At 40.1% G+C, this 14,337-nt stretch overlaps 1 long non-coding RNA gene across 1 annotated transcript; it reads right to left on the reverse strand.

The window, feature by feature from the left end:
* Positions 1-12,844: 12,844 nt before the first annotated feature.
* LOC141408685 (uncharacterized) lies at positions 12,845-14,092 on the reverse strand. Its single transcript, XR_012424871.1, has 2 exons — positions 14,041-14,092; positions 12,845-13,266 (listed from the first exon to the last, which is right to left on the reverse strand). It is a non-coding gene; the product is annotated as an uncharacterized lncRNA (long non-coding RNA).
* Between the last annotated feature and the right edge of the window lie 245 nt (positions 14,093-14,337).

Here is a 14,337-nt window from a genome sequence, read left to right on the forward strand (position 1 = left end):
ATCTAGGGATGAGAATGTGGAGAAATTAGAATCCTTACACATTGTTGATGAAGATATAAAATTACGCAGCCACTGGGAAAAACAACTTTGTTAGTTCCCAAAAGTTAAACATAAATTACCATCTGATTTTGCTATATATCGAGGAGCAATTCCACTCCTTGATATATACCAAAAAGAACTGAAAATGGGAACTTGAGTAAGTACATGTACCCACATGTTCACAGCACATGATTTACAATAGCCAAAAGGTGAAACAATGCAAATGTCCATCAATAAATGAATACGTAAACAAATTATAGTATATACATACAATGGAATATTATTTAGCCATAAAAAAGGACTGACAAACTGATACGTGCTACAGTGTGGATGAACCTCCAAAAAACATTGTGCTAAATTAGAGGAGCCAAACACAAAAAGTGTATATTACATGATTCAATTTAAGGAAATATCCAGAATAGATATATCCATAGAGACAGAAAGCAGATTGGTGGTTGCCAGTGGCTGGGGGTAGTGGAGAAAATCTGTGTAATGGGCAAGAGGTTTTACTTGGAATGACGAAAATTATTTGGAATTAGACAGAGGTGGTGGTGACATAATACTGTGAATTTAATAAATGACAGTGAATTTTTCCTTTAAAATGATTACTTTTGGCTGGGTGTGGTGGCTCACGCCTGTATTCCCAGCACTTGGGAGGCCAAGGCGGGCAGATCACAAGGTCAGGAGTTCAAGACCAGCCTCGCCAATATAGTGAAACCCCATCTCCATTAAATATAAAAAAATTAGCTGGGTGTGGTGGCACAGCTGTAGTCCCAGCTACTCAGGAGGCTGAGGCAGGAGAATCACTTGAACCTGGGAGGCAGAGGTTGCAGTGAACCGAGATCCTACCACTGGACTCCAGCCTAGGCAACAGAGCAAGACTCCATCAAAAAAAAAAAAAAAATACTTTTATGTTATGTGAATTTTACCTCAATAAATTATGATTAATGTAATCTTGAGGCATTTTCATTTGCTGTTTCTTCTACCTGGGCCACTCTTACTCTGCCAGCCTAATGGCCTGTTGTCTCACTGTATTGAGCTTTCAGCCTAGGTGTCATCTGCCTAGAGGACTTCTCAATATAGCATCCCTTTTCGCTGTCTTTCTTTTTACTTTACTTTATTTTTCCAAATTATAATTCAATATTATATGTATGCATATGTAAATGTATGTGTGTATGTGTACGTATATGCTTTATCATAGATTTATATCTTTATTCTGCAACTATTTACTATGCGGCTATGTGACCTCAGGTCAGTCACTTGAACTTCTTTAATCCTCAGTTAATGCAAATGGAGATATTAAAATCATCCATGTAGTTTGTTCAGAATTAAGTGAAATAAGGCATATAAAATGATTGACAGAGTGTCTGGGACTATAGTAGGTGCTCAATAAATTAGGTTATTAGCTTCAGCTTTTATAGAGTAGACCTATGAGCAGCGGCAGTGAAAGGAAGAGAGAAGGTGCCTGAGCGAGTTAATAGTCATGTTCTTTACTGAGCCTGAGAGCAGAATGATTCTGTGGACTCTTAACGGAGGAAAATGTGTAGAGAACAGTGACCTCATGTCTGTTTCTAGTCAGTGGGAAAGTGAATGTGAGCTACTGTCTCAGTTCATTTGTGCTGCTATAACAAAATACAAGAGTCTACGTAATTTATAAACAATAAAAATTTATTTCTCACAGTTTCAGAGGCTGGAAGTCCAAGGTCAAGGTGCTGGCAGATTGGGTGTGTGGTAAGGACTGTTCTTTGCTTCCAATATGGCAACTCATTGCTGTGTCCTCACATGGAGGGAGGTGGGAGGGAAGAAACACGTTTCTTCAAATTTTTTTTTTTTTTTGAGACAGAGTCTTGCTTTGTCCCCCAGCCTGGAGCGCAGCGGCGCTATCTCGGCTCACTGCAAGCTTTGCCTCCCGGGTTCACGCCATTCTTCTGCCTCAGCCTCCTGAGTAGCTGGGACTACAGGCGCCCGCCACCACGCCTGGCTAATTTTTTTTTTTTTTTTTGTATTTTAGTAGATACAGGGTTTCACCGTGTTAGCCAGGATGGTCTTGATCTCCTGACCTCGTGATCCACCCGTCTCGGCCTCCCAAAGTGCTGGGATTACAGGCGTGAGCCACTGCGCCCGGCCTCTTCAAACTTTTTAATAAACTCCCTATTCTATTTCTGAAGGCTCTTCCCTCACAGCTTAATCATCTCCTAAAGGTCCCACCTCTTTTTTTTTTTTTTTTTTTTTTTTGAGACGGAGTCTCGCTCTGTCGCCCAGGCTGGAGTGCAGTGGCAAGGTCCCACCTCTTAATACTATCACGTTGGCCATTAAGCTTCAACATATGAATTTGGGAGGGATACATTCAGACTATAGCAGCCGCAGAGCAAACATTATTGATGGCAACAGACAATATAGAAGGACTACAAGCTTGACTGGAAGCAAGTCAAGGAAAGAACTGTTGGTTAATCCGGTGTTGGTTTTGGATGGAGACTTTAACGTGCTCGAATATACAAAGTAAAGAGGAACATCAAAGGTACCGAAGAGACCAATGGAGCAAATTTCCAGAAAAGGCAGAGGTGACGAGACCATAAGGTAACCTTTGGCTCTCAGAGAAACCAGCATTGCCCATAACCTTAGACGTATTTATAAGTTCTACCTTATGGAGCTTATTATGCTCCATGAACCATTTCCAGCACATTAGATTTGAATTAAAATTGAAGTTGCTTATATGCTCTCTTTCACCAGGCAACCTCCCTCTGGTTAGGGAGAGAAGGAAGTAAATTCATGATAATGAGCACGTGCTGTGATTTATGTATATAGATTAAGGGATTGAGGGGACAGGGGAAAGATCCAACAGCTCATCTGGGGATGTTTGGGACAAACAAGTTTCTTTTTTAAATGGGAATTAGAGTAATGGTATTTTTTCAGGATCATTTCAAAACCTATATTTGTGACATGGTAGAAATTTTCAAACATACAAGTCCAGACCTAACAGTAATCTAGATTCTGCTGCACTTGTTCCATTTATCTCTGTTTTAACTGTTGTTGTTGAAGTACTTTAAAAGCAAATCCAAGACTTCCTGCATTTCACTTCCATACTTCACCATATTATAATTCAAAATAAAAATCATCTTTTTTTAGCGTAGTCTCAATGCCTTTGCAACACTTAACAAGATTAGTAATAATTTCTCAGTAACATAACAATAACACCCTATTAAAATACCTCTAATCATATCAAAAAAGTGTTTTGTGTTTGGTTTTTTCACATGTGGACCAAATAATATTCCGCAAACTTTCTTTGCTTTATCCCATTGATCCTTTTTAATTCAGCGTATTTCCTATTCTTTTTTGAAGAAATTGATTTGTTAAAGAAACTGAGTCAAGTAGCGGGTTATATCACACTTTTCTAGGGTGCACATCAGTTTAGGTTTTTTAAAGTCAATGATAAACAGAGTCCTTTATTATATTATAAATCAAAGAACAACCCAGCTTTTCTGAATCTAACAGTGACAAATTAGACACATACTTGACTGCTAAAGCTAAATCAGTCATTTCTCAGATAATGCTAAAAAGTAAACTTAGTTGGATCCAATGGCTTTTACTGTAGTTTTAGGGTGTTACACTAGTTAACTAACATGTTTTCAATAGCAGTAGCAAAACAAATAATTTAATATATCATTATCAGTGATTTAATAATATCAAATATTATTATCTGGGAATCACAAGCCTATTTTCAAAAGGAACAATATATCTGAAGGGAATGTGAACTGTGTGACACTAACAGCTTCTCTTTTATTTCATCTCTATATTTTCTGTCTCTCCCTCCTTCCCTCCCTCCTTTCCTTCCTCTTGTTCCTTTCTCCCTTTTCTCCTCTTCCTCCACCTCCTCCTTTTTCTCTTCCTTCTCTCTCACATCATCTTCTTTTCTCTCTTAACTAGCTTTCTTTTTCTCCTGTTGAGTTAGGGGAAAATAAAAGTGGTTGGGACTGTCTCATTGCCCTGGTTTACTTAAACACATAGATGTCTTATTAGAGAAACCTTTGACTCTCCCAAAGGTTCATTTCCTTAGGCTTACTCTGGGCTTTCTGCAGGTGGATTCCAATTCACTGACTTCACACACCTGTGCACACAGATGCACACATATCAGCATAGGAACATAAAGATTCAGTTGCACTAATTTAAGAGGAAACATTTCTGCTTAAGGCAAATCTACTGACATGCTAAGGAGTGGTGTCACTTGTCATAAAACATGCTTTTTGTTTCCCTCACAGTCATGTTGATTACTTATATGCTCTAGGAAGAAGCAGTAGGAACTATAAACATAGGTTTATAGATACATTTATCTTCTAGCTATCTTCATCCTCAGAGAGATGATTCCCAAAGTCTGGACCAAAGTATGGACCAAAACTATGGTGGGGCTATAGAGTACCTAACAGCTGTCCTCACAACCACGTATGCACCAGCCATTATTGATACACGAAATAATGCTGCCTACCACATATATATAAGATTGAAGTATATCATATTGCTAATATTCCATTCCTGTCCTATGTAAATAGCAGTTTCATATGGTTTATCCTAACTCTAATGACACACTTATACATATGCATTTATATAAATACATTATTTTTCAAATATATGAAAAAGCTATTGTGATTACATAAATGTATGTAACATTTCATTGAATTTACTGTTGCTTTTAAAAAATCTTTACTGCTGGAGTAATTGAGTTAAAAGGGGTCTAGTCAAAGAGGGGTGATGGGATGTTTTAGCTTCCTATTGGTGCTGTAACAAATTATCACAAACTCAGTGACTTAAAATGAAATAAATTGATTATATTTCTTATTGGTCAAGGTGTCAGCAGAGCCTTTGGAGATTCTAGTGCAGAAATGATTTTCACGCCTTTTCCTACGTCTGGGGGCCTCCTGTATTCCTGGGCTTGGGCCTCTTCCATATTCAAAGCCTCTCAAGTTCAAGTCTTACTTTGGTTTCATTTTGCTTTATCGACATGGTAAAACCTTGGTCTCTACAACCCTTTATCTTAACCCAGACATTCCTTTCTATTGAGTCCAGGTCTTTAGATGAACTTTTTCAGCCAATTGCCAACAGAAAATTTTTTAATCGACCTATGATCTGGAAACCCCTCTCCCCACTTCAAGTTATCTTGCCTTTCTGAGCAGAATCAATGTACATCTCACCTGTATTGATTGATGTCTTACATCTCGCTAAAATGTATAAAACCAGGCTGGAGCCCAAGTACCTTGGGTGCATGTTCTCATGATTTCCTAGAGCTATGTCACAGGCTATTGGTCCCTTATATCTGGCTTGGTAGAATTCTTTTCAAATATTTTTCAGAGTTTGACCTTTTTCATCTACAGTCTTAAAAGGCAAGCATTAGTGGCCGGGCAGAGATGAGAAGATGACCCAGCAAGGCTCCCCATGCACCAGGAGTTAGACACTCTGAATGGCTTTAGACGAGTCACCCAAGCACTGGGTCACAGCACACTTTCCTCGGGTACACATCAGCTCAGGTGTAAATAGAGCAATGCAGATAGCGAGAGTGGTATGAAGCTGCCAATTTGCAAATGAGACTCTGAAGACAGACATGGGGATACCTCGGCATCTGTACCTCGGAGATAAATGAAAAGCTGAAGGTCTGAAATCCCCCTGCATTTGGGAACACTGGCACCGGGAAGGGGCGGGAGGTTGAACCATGGAAGACTGTGTTGTCAGTGTGGTCCTGGGTAGGCTTCTCACAATTTCTAGGTTGTGGTCTTGGAAATAGCTGAAGTGACAAGGACGTAAGGACATAAAAGTGATTCATGTCATCAGATTTGAGGCTGAGCTTCCACGGGAGTATCTGTTAAATAGGAACAAAAATGCATACATGCACAATTGTGATGAGTACTAAATGAGAAAACTGAGGTGAGGCAGGGTCTCATACTAGCAACTTGCAGGACAAATGCAGCCTGCACAGTGGATTTGGCTTGGAACGTGAACACCCATGAGATAAGCACTCATTTTCAAGAAACACTATGGTCCCCAGGAGGTAGTGCCCCACCGAGGACCCTCAGTTTTGTTTGTTGGATATGCCTAAACATTCTAGTTTAAGAACGCTGATGAATGGACAGACTCATTCAGCAAGTCATGACCATGGTGTGAAGGGAGATAATGAGAGGGTGTTAAATGAAGAAATAACAGGGAAGACTTTTTTTTTTTTTTTTTTTTTTTTTTTGAGACGGAGTCTCACTTTGTCACCCAGGCTGGAGTGCAATGGTGCTATCCCAGGTCACTGCAACCTCTGCCTCCCAGGTTCAAGCGATCCTACTGCTTCAGCCACCTGAGTAGCTCGGATTACAGGCACCCATCACCATGCCCAGCTAATTTTTGTATTTAGTAGAGACAGGGTTTCGCCATGTTGGCCAGGCTGGTCTCGAACTCCTGACCTCATGTGATCCATCCACCTCGGCCTCTCAAAGTGCTGGGATTAAAGGCATAAGCCACCATTCCTGGCCCAAGGAAGACTATTTCTTGCTAAAAACAATGTTCAATTTTTGTTTCCAATCCAAATAGTTGTTACAGGCTTTATATTTTGTCCATATTAGCCTATTATTAGGAAAGATGATCAGTTTAACTCTCAACTTAGGAACCTCTGCCTTTCTGAATCAGCAGTTTCTCCCCCTTAAACCTAAATCTAAAAATATTGGTCACTGTGTATGAGCCAACTAATACACAGGAAAAGTTGAGACAGACAAGCACCTAGATTTTTCTTTAAATAAAACCATCATGCTTTGAGTTAGCCATGAGTTGATAACTGTTGAAGCTGGGTGATGTGTACATGGCAGCTCATTACACTCCGCTTTTGTGTCTGTGAATTCCATAATAAAATAATGGGTCCTTTACTCTGCAAGGTGGTGCACCTGGCACAATGAAGACTGTGCACACCTACAACTGAGACTTCAACATCAGACTGGCTTTTCTGGAAGCAAAGTCTATCTGTGAACTGGAACCTAAACCACATTTCAGAACTGCCACTGCTGGTGACTTTGAGAAGTCACATGAACACAAAGTCATTGCCTCCAAAATAACTCTCTTCCATCTTTGGTGGTAATATTTGTCTTTCTGTGAACTGTTCATTTCAGAGACTGTTATCTCTTCTACATTGAGGAAGTCATAAATGATGCCCGTCCCTTCCCTTGTTGAAAAGACAGTTGACGAGAATGTGTGCAGGTACCTGGTTCTTGGATGCTCATTAAGAGATAACTACTTGACTCCAATCTATACTACAAGGCTACAGTAACCAAAACAGCCTGGTACTGGTACAAAAACAGACACATAGACAAAAGGAACAGAATAGAGAACTCAGAAATAAGACTGCACACCTACAACCATCTGATCTTCAACAACCTGACAAAAACAAGCAATGGGGAAAGGATTCCCTATTTAATAAATGGTGCTGGGAGAACTGGCTAGCCATATGCAGAAAACTGAAACTGGACCCCTTCCTTATACCTTATACAACACTTAACTCAAGATGGATTAAAGACTTAAATGTAAAACTCAAAACTATAAGAACTCTAGAAGAAAATCTAGACAATACCATTCAGGACATAGGCACAGGCAAAGATTTTCTGACAAAATACCAAAAGCAGTTGCGGCAAAAGCAAAAATTGACAAATGGTATCTAACTAAACCAAAGACCTTCTGCACAGCAAAAGAAATGATCATCAGAGTGAATAGACAACCTACAGAATGGGAGAACATTTTTGCAATCTATCCATCTGACAAAGGCCTAATATCCAGAGCCTACAAGGAACTTAAACAAATTTACAAGAAAAAAAACCAAACAACCTCATTAAAAAGTGGGCAAAGGACATAAACAGACACTTCTCAAAATAAGACATTCATGCAGCCAACAAACATATGAAAAAAAGCTCAACATCACTGATCATTAGAGAAATGCAAATCAAAACCACAATCAGATGCCATCTCATGCCGGTAAGAATGGTGATTATTAAAAGTTCAAGAAACAACAGACACTGGCAAGGTTACAGAGAAAAAGGAACACATCTACACTGTTGGTGGGAATGAAAGTTAATTCAACCATTGTGGAAGACAGTGTAGCAATTACTCAAAGATCTAGAAGCAGAAATACCATTTGATACAACAATCCCATTATTTAATTTATACCCAAAGGAATATAAATCATTCTATTGTAAAGATACATGCATGTGTATGTTCATTGCAGCACTCTTCACAATATCAAAGCCATGGAATCAACCCAAATGCCCATCAACAGTAGACTGGATAAAGAAAATGTGGTACATACACACCATGGAATGCTATGCAGCCATAAAAAGGAGGAAGATTATATCCTTTGCAGGGACTTGGGTGGTACTGGAAGCCATTATCCTCAGCAAACTAATGCAGGAACAGAACACCAAACAGCACATGTTCTCACTCATAAGTGAGAGCTGAACTATGAGAACACATGGACACAGGGAGGGGAATAACACCCAGTGAGGCCTGTCACAGGATTGGGGAGAGGGAGAGCATTAGGAAGAACAGTGAATGCATGCTGGGCTTAACACATGGGCAATAGGTTGATCTGTGCAGCAAATCACCATGGCACATATTTACCTACGAACAAAGCTTTATGTCCTGCACATGTTCCCCAGAATTTGAAATAAAAGTTGATAAAACAAAAAAACAAAAAAGAAACCTGCACATGTACCCCTGAATCTAAAATAAAAGTTGAAAAAAAAGAAAAAAGAAAATCCCATTCCAACTATAAGACTGAAAGTCAATTGCACACATGAGAACAAAACTCAGCAAAATTCTCTATCAGACTATTCTATTTCCTCAATAATTTGTTCTTTTGGCCAATTCATTAAAATATTGTAACACCCTTGAAAACAATATTTTATTATAAACTTATTGGCAATTTTATAAAGAGAGATGACTACCAGTTCTAGAGTTTTTATCATAACATAGGCACTTGCGCCTGGCCAGCCTTCAAGTCACAATCATTTTGTGATGTTATTCTACTTCAGGCTGTTTTTCTGTCAATTTTCAAGACATTCTCTTGCCTGCCAGCTTCTAATCACATTGACAATATATGACAGCTGCTTGGAAGCCTATTTCTGATTAAATGTCCTTTAAAATTCACTGGATTTGGCAACAACTTTAAACCATTGGTTATCTGATGTCCTGGACATAGCTAGAGAAGCAGATGGTGTGGGACCCAGAAGGGAGTGGATTTATTTTTCCAAGAAATACCTTAGAACTCAATGACTTAGAGTCAGTCTTTATTTCAAACTTTATTTTTACACAGTTCATCTTTCTTATAAAAAAATGGATTTCAGAATGTGTAGATACAAGGATATTCCAGACAGAAATGATGAAGCTTTCAAGGCAATGTAAATTATTGATTCAAAAGTGGAAGTCATGTTCTTTCCAGTGATTTTCTCATCGTCCAAAATCCTGGCTTTTAAAGTCAGACTTACTGGTGTTCATTTTTGGATTTTGAATTCCACTAGTTTTGTGACCTGAAGCAAATCACATCTTAAGTGATTAAGATCTCTGAGCATCAGTTTTCTTTTAGATAAGATAATTCATATCTTTCTTGCTATTATATTATTATGCTATTATATATTCCTTTCTATCCTGAGAGTTAAATAATCATCCTATACATGGGCCTGGTTAATGTTAACAAGGCTAGTATCTTCTTTCTTTCCCTGCTGGAATTGTCTTTCGTGCTTTATTGATGTCCTTTGATTTGTCAGTATCATTCAAACTTTTCTCTACAAGTCCTTCCACTTGCAAGATATCTCCTTGTAGGTTCATACTCACTCTCTTATTTTCCTTGTAACAAGTTTTCTGATCAAATGTGGATAACAATTTCTGCTGTTTTTGAAGTTGCATTGAATTTTCAGGGAGAATATGCCAAAACCTATGAATAATTCAACATTATCAGAAAAGGTCATCTTTCTGCCCCTCTGCCACAATTTTCTACAAGTTTTCTTTTTCTTTTTCTTTTTTTGTTTTGTTTTGTTTTGTTTTTGAGACAGAGTTTCACTCTTGTTGCCCAGGCTAGAGTGCAATGGCCCAATCTTGGCTGACTGCAACCTCCGCCTCCCGCGTTCAAGTGATTCTCCTGCCTCAGCCTCCAGAGCAGCTGGGATTACAGCCATACGCCACCATGCCCGGCTACTAGTTTTTGTATTTTTAGTAGACACAGGGTTTCTCCGTGTTGGTCAGGCTGGTCTCAAACTCTAATCTCAAGTGACTCACCTGCCTCAGCCTCCCAAAGTGCTGGGATTACAGGCGCGAGCCACCACACCCAGCCCCAAGTTTTTCTTAATGCATTTCTTTGTCTTTCTCAAATGCATGCTTTAGCTGTGCAGCTTCTTTCTCTGTCAACCTTTGATGGTCTTGTACATGAGGAATAAATTTGATTGAGTTGAATCCATGAGGAATCTCTGGAAATGGAGACTTGGAGACATTTCCTTGGCTTCTGTAGTTCTAATCCCTTCCTAACTAGCTAGCATTAGCTTCTCAACTGTTCAAGAATACAATAATACTGCCGTCCTCAGTCTGTCCTCACTCAAGCTCTTCTAGGCTATGCCCTTCAGCTATGTTTTCATATTTCCATTTGAAATTCTTCCAAACTAAGTCTTCTGAAGTTCAGAATCTGGCACAGCATTTTAGTGCACATGGAACACACTGGAATCTGAAAGACCTGGCACTGCAAGCATTTTAGTGCATTGACCTCTGCAGTGTGCAAGAGGGAGAATTTAGCTCATTGCCAAAGGCTGCACGTTAATCTCCTGCAGCTCATGTAGCAAAGCACCACAAATTTGATGACTTCCACAACAAAAATGGATTCTCTTACAATTTTGCAGGCCAGAGGTCTGAAGGCAAGGTGTCCGAAGTGTTGGTTCCTTGTGAAGCTATGAGGGAGAACCTGTTCCAGGCCTCTCTCCCAGCTTCTGGTGTTTTGCTGGCCACCTTTGGTGTTCCTTGGCTTGCAAACTTCTGTCCTCGTCTGCACATCTCCTGTTTGCATGTCTATCTCTGCGTCCAAGTTCCCTTTTTATAAGAATACTGGTCATACTGGATTAGGACCCACCCATAGGACCTCAGCTTGACTTGATCATCCAAAAAGACCATTTCTCAATAAGGTCACATTCACAGGTGCTGGAGGTGAGAACTTTAATATGTTTTGGGATGACAAAATTCATCCCATACTAGACCACTCCATTTTTGTTCTTTGTGGTCAAGATAGCTGAATTTTCTTTTTTCATTGACTAAGAAGAATGTCAGTAGGTGAGGTCTACAGGACTGAAACCCAAGTGCCACCTTCTCTCATCTGCACAGAGACGGGAACAGCTGAAGTTCACTTTCACAGGTCCCTATAAATGACTCATTTATCAGGTACCAGGCCTCCTGCTCTCTCTAGCTGGAAATTTGGTCAGAGGAAAGGGCTGCAATTTGCTAAAATAATTACCAAAGCTGTGGATGGATAATTCAAGTTTAGATCATACCATTTGAAAACGTTAATGTATCCTTTACATTTTGACTACCATTTATCTTCCAGCATTATTCTGAAATATACATTAAAATATTTTCTGCTGACTGTATTTATTGCAATCGTTCCTCTTCAGTTGTCTCACATCTGGAAAATATGTGTGAGAATTATTTCTTCAGGGATTCATGTATTTTTTAAAACTGTAGATGATGTAAATCTACACAGAGTTCATGAATAAGCAACCATTTAGGAGGTGCTGGGCACGGACACCCCACAGAGATTCTCAGGAATTCACAGCTCAACCCTGCGATGTGGATACGATGGTGCCTCTTTGTAGTCTCAGAGAAACTGTGATGGGCTCATTCCCATGAAGCTGAAGGCTTGCCATGCTGGGTCTTTCAGATTCCAGTGTGTTCCATGTGCTAAGAGCTGTGACTTTTCTATGAATGTAGCCCAGAGTGAGGTTGTCTCTGAAGTCAGCCTGCCTAGGCTTGGATCCAGACCCCCACACTAGCTAAGTGAACCTAGACAAGTGATGTAATCACTCAGTGACTCAGTGTCTCCCAACCAAATACATGGTGTTTATTTGTAGGGCTGTTGTGGAAATGACATTAAATTGTGCTGATAAAACATCTAATATAGGACCTGGCACATAAGAAATATATGATACATAGTAGCATCATGTATGTAATTATCAACAAAAAGTCAATCTCTGTAAAATATTTGAAGAGATTTATTCTGAGCTAAATATGAGTGCCCAATGCCTGTGATTCTGCCCTCGGGAGATCCTGAGAGCAAGTGCCCTAGGTGGTCAGGGCACAACCTAGTTTTATACATTTTAGGGAGACATGAGACGTCAATCAACACATGTAAGATATACATTGGCTTGGTCTGGAAAGGCAGGAAAACTTGAAGTATTGTCTGGGGAGTGCTTCTAGGTCACAGGTATAGTTAAAAATGTCCTGATTGGCAATTGGTTGAAAGAGTTATTCTCAATAGAAAGGAATCAATGCCAGAATTACATACAATAAGGGGTTGTAGAGACCAAAGTTTTATCATGCAGATGAAGCCTCCAAGTAGCAGGCTTCAGAGAGACTAGATTAGGTTGTATATGTTGCTTATCAGACTTAACGTGTGTGTTGATGTTAAATGGTGGTTGGCTTTTCCTGAATTCCAAAAGGGAGGAGAGTATAATGAGGTATGTCTAACCCCCACTTCCCGTTATGACCTTAACCAGTTTTTCAGGTTAACTTTGGAATATTCTGGCTGAAAGGAGAGGTCCATTTAGATGGTTGGCTTTCGGATTTTATTTTTGGTTCACGTAACGAAGTGATAAGGTGGTAGAAAATAAAAATGTTATAACTTACTACAAAATAACAGCAACTTAAGGAAGGAGAAGCCACGGTCTGTTGGAACCAAAGTCTCATGCTTTTAATTATCCTGCTGTGTTTTCTGTTCTTCTACAGGCAGGAAAGCTGCCCTCTTGCTTGGGAAGCCAACGACATCCCAATTCACTTACCTCGCCACACGTTTTTGCACCTCCTGTGATGACATAAACCCACTCACAGTTGTGGGAAGAGGTGGTGGTCCTTGGCAGAATGTGTCCTTGGCACAGTGGATTTGAGCTCAAATATGCCCTGGTCATGCTGAGGTCCATCCAGTACGGCCATGCCAGTTTTGCTCAAACTCAATTTTTCCACAATCAGGTGACCCTGACAGGATGCAAAAATATTTGCTTTTGTTAAAAGTGCATTCTAAAAATCTAAAAGTGACACTTCAAAGCTCTTGCTGCTTCTCCAGGGATAGCTAGAAATAAACATGCTCACTATCAGCTTTTTGAATGTACCTTTGGGCCACATAGAGGAGCAGAACTGTTGTGTGGATTTTAACTTCAGTATTTAAATTGCCATCCGGCCTTGCAGCCTGAGGAATTCCGGGAAGCATTGTGTGATTTCACACTTAAATTGGTAAAGTGAGGTTGCACATGAAAGCCTTCCTATCCTAGAACCTCACAACATGAACAGAGAATGAGTTATAATGGAAATGAGAGGAAAAAAGAGGCAGCGAAAGAAGGCAGGAGAAAGGACACCAGCACACATTTAAAATGAATTGTTTGATGGCTAGGTGGCTCACCATTAAGCACAACAATGAATTACCTAAAAATATTCAAAACACAGCATGGTGCAGCTCCACATAGCTCTTCTCTTTGTGCTCCTGGCAGTGCTTGGAAAGAGCTAACAGGGGTCCTGACCAGCTCATGTGATGCCTGGACTGGGAGAAGTAACAGGAGAGGGGTGCGTGTGACCCTTTCCACACTCCTCATTCTGTAGGAACAACAACCACAAAACCAAAACAAGCCCTCAGGGAGTCTATACTGGTGACTTCCTCAAGGGAGAAAACAGGGGAAAAAAGGAACAAAAAGGCCTACTTATCTTGAGTAATAAATTAAAAATTAGAGGAACAGATTGTAGGTAAGAAATACACACCCAGAGAACATCTCAGGAAGGCCTTGTGGAGTCCTCTCACAGCGGCCCAATCACCTTCCATCAAAGCCATTTCTGCTTCCAGGAGGGGCAACAGGTGTGGGGGTGGAACAGTCAGGTGAGGGCGAGGATCAGTCCATTTAGCAGGAGGGAGGCTGCAGGTCCAAGTTCCTACCCAGGAAGGAGGACATAACCCAAAGAAGGTAAAATGTCAAATCAGGTTGGGCCGGGTGCGGTGGCTCATGCCTGTAATCCCAGCTCTTTGGGAGGCTCAGGCAGGTGGATCACCTGAGGTTGTGA

The sequence above is a fragment of the Macaca fascicularis genome, chromosome 15 (assembly GCF_037993035.2).
Source record: "Macaca fascicularis isolate 582-1 chromosome 15, T2T-MFA8v1.1".
Classification (NCBI taxonomy): Eukaryota; Metazoa; Chordata; class Mammalia; order Primates; family Cercopithecidae; genus Macaca; species Macaca fascicularis.